A 6,027-nucleotide genomic window follows, 5' to 3' on the forward strand; every position below is an offset into this window, starting at 1 on the left:
GTAAGCACCACCTTGTGTGCATGTGTATAGGCTGTAACTGCCAATGGGAGAGGAAGACTGGGAAAAAAAAAAAAAAAAAAAAGCTTGTACACTAACAGGTTTTTCCAGTTTTTGGTAGACCAGAACAAAAACCCTGTTGGGCAAGCAGCTCATAACTCAGCCAAATGAGACTCTGCAAATCAGTAAGAATGGAAAACTGGAATTAAAAAAAAAAAAAATCAGTGGCCAAGTGAATTTAGAACTGAGAGTGGGCAGGGAAAGTTAGTTATGGGCTGGTGTTGCTGTCTTGATTCTAAAAGACATCTGCAAGTTTTCAGGCAGAAAAGGGATGTTAAGGGAAAAAAAGCTGTTCTCTTTCCACCCCATTATTTTGCATACTTCACGAGGATGGAGCATGTGCCCACCCTTGACTGAATAGTCTTATAAATGACTTTGCTCTAATTAATGTAGCATAAAGTGATAACTGTAACATTCTTCAGGTTTTGAGTAAAATCTCATTTGATACTAGATCATCTTCATTACAAAACCAGCATGTATTAGTTTGATGAGAGTTGATGACTTTTATTAACTTCTATAAACTTACTCTAACCATTGCATTTGGCACACTAAGTTGTAAGTTTTAGTCTCACTGTCCTTCAGTGGATCTTAAATTTCTAAATAAATCATGGTTGAAAATCCAATCCCTTGTTTTTCCCCCACCTTCAAACATCAGTGAGCAGGCCCACCCAAATGTCAGTGGTCTGTCTGGTGCTGCTGTTTCTTACTTAGTTACATGTGATGTACTTTTCTTAGACTAAAATGCTACGCTGCGCAGATACACCCAATCCGTATCCCAGAAGTTGTGAGACCTCTCTTGCATGTGCAGTTGAGTCTTGGATTCTTCCAGCTACTTCCTCAACCAGCTTTGCAAACCCACTGAATCCTGGTCACTGACCTGCTTCTCAAACCTATCAAAAACTAGGTTAACATGCCAGTTTTCACAGCATGTCTTCTGGACATATTCAGTAGGATCCTTCTAAACCACGGGGAACCTCGTGATTTTAAGGTTTGGCTTCTGCCACCACTTGCTCTTCAGGTTTTGCTTATGATCATCCACCCTCCAGCTTCCATCCTAAAAACAGTGAGGTGGCAGACCCTGGGAACCCATCACATGCTCCTTCTGTCTCCTGTTCTCTACTGTCTACAGAACAGTGCGGCTTAATTGTAAGGAAATATTTTAAGGTAATTTGAACTGTACTGCATTCAGATAAGAAAAAAGCAGAACTGTTTCAACAAGACACTTGCTAGCAATCACTGTACTTCTGTAACGTGTATTTAATAAGCATTTCAAATTATATTACACACATTAAACAGCTTTCCAGTTTATCTGTAAGGAAGACATTCACATAAAGATTTAAAAACAAGTTTCAGAGGTGCTGAGATCTTGTAACACCATGTAAAATTAATTAAACGAACTCAGCAGACCTGGAGATTAGGCTGTAACTTTCCTTGAAGCATAGAACTCAGGTATCCCAATACTTAATCTGATGATTCAGTCAGGAAATTGTTTGTCTTTGATTTGAAACCACTACTTGAAGACAAGATTAGAAGGCTAGTTTGTGGGCCTTCAAGCCTCCTTCAAAATTAATGTAGCTGTAGAAATGCTTAGGTTGCAATCATTAACCTAAAGTTTTCAATCAGTTCCATGACCTAAATGTGATTCTTGATCTGACTGAACAAAAGTCAGCTCAAGGCTGCAGAAGTAAAAGCGAAAAAAAACAGCAGCATCATAACAGTGTTAAACCATTTTACTTAAACCTTTAGTCTTATAAAGAAGATATTCCAAATAGTAGAAGCCCCACACCCTACCTCCTGATTCTTCTTCCAAAGGAAAAAAAATCAACTCCCTTTGTAAAATGTAAAAAAAGTCTCTCCACCTCACCTCTATGCAGTCATGTGCAAGAGAGGTTTTTCCTAGCCTTACTGTTTGAAGACTATTTGGAATTCTGTATAAAATGCATGTTAAAGTTCTAATCTAGTTGCCAAATGATAGATAAATGCTGTAACTAAATGGCATTTTCAACAGAGAGCTTCCAGTGGTACAAGAATTTACCTGATGTGTAGTTACTTTGTAGAGGACAGAATATTGCTTTTGGACACAGTCTCTTATGCATCTGACAGGTTTGTTTGGTTTTGAATTAAAAAAGATAAAACCTAAAAACACATTTATTCAACAATAATTCATCCACCATTTCACTCACACAGAACTCCACTGCATGAACCACTTCTGGTAATTCCTTTCCCTAGTTTCCAATGGTATGTTTTCAACAGCTCAAAAATGACTGTCACTTGGAGGGACATACGCAAAAACTCTTCCTAGCTTGTCTTCATTTTAACAGACCTACACAACCCTCAGACTTGGACTGACATGAATATTGGAAAAAACAGGGACCAACAATTTTATTTGAGCTACAGCAGCAAATGCTTTCCTCTTAAAGGAAGAAAAGGATAGTCTAAGCTCCAGATTTTAGAAATACCATTACAAGTTCACTGTGATTTTAAGCTATCATCTGTGAAAAGAGAATTTTGAGGAAGCATAGGAGAGAGGCAGGGATGGAGAAAAGTGCGCTAGTCAAGTATGAAAACAGATATTAGAGAGAAATAGATCACAGATAGATAATAGCTAAAGGACTACTTAATAAACCGTGAACTGAATGAATGTACACTATTAATCAAGATGCAAAACTTTGAATGTTGAACAAACTTAATTTGCCCCATGCATTCTTACTGCAATCTCTGTCTCAAATATTTCTTTCACTCTCTTTTCTTACCCTTCTGTTCAGGGCTGATGAAAATGCTGTACAATTCAGAAAGCTGTAAGACCAGGCTTTGTATTACTCCTGCTTGGTTAGTGGCAGATTTGGCTTAAAAGATTATAGATCTCCCAATGCTCAGCAGGTCTCTGTTGTCCCTGTATCTGAAGCTAAGATCTCCTCACTTGCACTAATTCAGTGCAACTTTTCTTTAATAAGATCTCTGAAATGTTGCAGCTTCAAGGTAACATGAAAACATCACATAACCCAAAAGCATTAAGTTCTTGAACTGTAGACAAAATAGCAAAATAGTACAGTAAAATAATGAATCAAGAAAAATGGCTAAGAAAGCAGCACAGCTCTAAAGCCAGATTCTGATGTTACTACATTCCCACTAAGACCTTTTTTGAAAACTAAATATATATGTGTATACATATAATTAAGATTTCAAGAGAAACAGACTGTAGTCTTTTTAACAGAGAGAAAGCCAGATGCCAGGACTTGATAGATCCAGTTTTGTGAAAAATTGCCAGAGGTTGCTTCATGACACAGTTAGGGAAAGCTTTGTTTGCATTTTAATTTCAGTAGAGTATAAATGAAGTTGCTTTCCCTGCATCAAATCCCTTGGCTGAGGTATTTACTCATCCTCACTCAGAGGCAGAGTGCCATCTACTGAAGCATCCCCTTTACATATCTCTCTGGAGCTCGTCCCAGTTGTGGATTGACAAAATTTACCCAAGGGTGCTGTAAAACTGAAAAGGAAGCTGATTTAGGTGTGATTCTCTATTGTAGAGTAACAGCTGCATGTAAAGGTATAGGCCAGCACCCTGACTTGTGACAGTCTGTGCTCCAGTTTTGTGAAGACTCACTCTCGGCTTCTTAATAAATCTTTGGAATTGAGGTTACATTATCATTTTTTAACACTTACAAGCTTCATTTCCTAATGGGTGCTCAGATTTCACTGCTGTTAACCATGGACTTTCCTAGTAATTTTTCCTCTCTATGTTAGTGCTCTGAAGATGTGTGAGTACTCAGCTGAGTCACTGATAGTGAGAACATGTGATAGCAGGATTTTGGCTTGGGCCAGTGATGACACAGTATTGTTGTGCAGCTCTAACTGAATTTTCTGGTTGCCCTGACCTTCATACTTCACTGTAAATTTTCTGGACTCTTCCTGTATTCAAATAAAGTGATGCCTTGTGTCATACCCAGAGAAGCTATATGCTACAGTAAAAAATACATAGCTAGATGAAAATAAAAGCAGAAAAAAATTATAACAGAAAGTAGTTGTGTGAAAATGTCAAAAGTAGGTCAAAGGTGCCTTCAGACCTTGATTGTTTAATCAAACTTCATATAAAAAAAATAAGTTGTTGAGGAAAATTGCCACTCAAAGGCAGAGTATCGAGTAATTGGAGAAGTACACCAGCTTGCAGGACAGAGGTGAATGGAGATGTGTTTTGTTTAATAAAGGAAAACCACTCATGATATGTTTCAAGGCACAGGAGCACATCCTGGTCTTCTCATTAACTTGACAAAAGACTGCACTGAAATGTCACACTGCCTATAGCTCAAAAGCCAAATTTTTAATAAAACAAGGCACTAAACAAAACTTGAAAAAAATAGTATTTTTTGTTCTAAGACAAATGTAGTTAGAATAATTAGAACAAATCTGCAAAATGCTTCATATTATATTATTTTTATATATTTATTCATTTATTCATTTATTCTTCTGGACTCTCAGTATGTTTTCTTAAATAGAATGGAGAACTGAAAAGCATAAGCGACCACTCCTTCCAAATAAGCTATATCCCACATGTGGGATGATGCATCCCACATACCTCAGAAAACAGAAGGGAGAGAATGCCTCAAGTTGGCACAGATCCACAAGGATCATCTAGTCCAACACCTAATATGCTCATATTAAAATACACAAAAAGGAAATAACATGAGCATCCCACTGGTCTTTGGAATCATTTAAAATGTGTGCATAACCAAATCCCACAATAATTCTGAAACCTTGCCAGCCCTAGAAAGCTGACTCCTGCCCTTGAGTGCATTGTCAAGCACTTCTACACTAACAGCCTTATAGCTGAACACAGAAAAAGCTGCAGTACATGTGTTGCCCTTCAGCGACAGGTTAGTTACCTCTGTGTAACAGAAAAAGTGAAAAGGAAGAAAGGGAACCACATGTCTGGGCCAGGTTGCCCAACATTTAACCACAGCTTGTCAGGGCAACAAAGTCGATGAAGAGACTGAAGCACAAGACTTATGGGGAACAGCTGAGGGAATAGGGGCTGTTTAGTCTGGAGGAGTCTCAGGGGAGATCTTATTGCTCTCTGCAGCTGCCTGAAAGGTGGTTGTAGTAAGGTGAGGGCTGACCTCTTCTTTCCAGGTATCAGTGGTAGGACAAGAGGTAATTGCCTCAAGTTGCACCAGGGGAGGTTCAGGTTGGATATTAGGAAGAAATTTTTTTCAGAAAGAGTGGTGATGATGCATTGGAACAGGCTGCCCAGGGAAGCTTTGGAGTCACCATCCCTGGAGGCAATCAAGAAGTGCATAGATGTGGCACTGAGGAATATGGTTAGTGGGCATGGTGGGGATGGGTTAATGGTTGGACTTGGTGCTCTTATGTGTCTTTTTCAACCTGAATGATTCTGTGCTTCTACAACTGAAAATATCTACTGTGTTTATGTTTTGGCACAAAGTCATTTGTTTGTGGCTACCTCCATGGAAGTCTGTATTTGTAGAACTTAGTCACCAAAAGTAATCATATTCTGGAACATTAAAACATCACTACAGGTTAGATGGAGGTAAGAAGTGTGTTACTTTGCACAGGAAACAGCAAATCAACGTTACAGGGTTCATCAGCTTCCCATGTTCCGTTCCTTTTTCCACCATCAGTACGTTTTGGCTGCTGCCCAGCCATCGTGCCTGAATTGAAAGATTCTGCAAAAAAACTGACCACATGCATGTTTTCTTTACTTATTTATGTATTTATTTATATATTCTGCCTCATGCGTACTCTGCGTTTTAAAAAATGTATCAGACCAGTGAGATTTGAGTAGTGTGACCTGCTGCTTGAGGACGCGCTCAGCTGAGGTTGGACTACATTATCCTAGAGGTCCCTTCCAGCCCCTACGATTCTGTGATCTCTGTGCACCAGCTAACGCAGCTCACTCGCAGCCCTTTACCGCACTTTTCCGCGGCAGAGTAAGCACTCAGCTAACTTCCTCGG

This window comes from Phasianus colchicus, chromosome 2 (assembly GCF_987193195.1).
Source record: "Phasianus colchicus chromosome 2, bPhaCol1.hap1.1, whole genome shotgun sequence".
NCBI classification, from domain to species: domain Eukaryota; kingdom Metazoa; phylum Chordata; class Aves; order Galliformes; family Phasianidae; genus Phasianus; species Phasianus colchicus.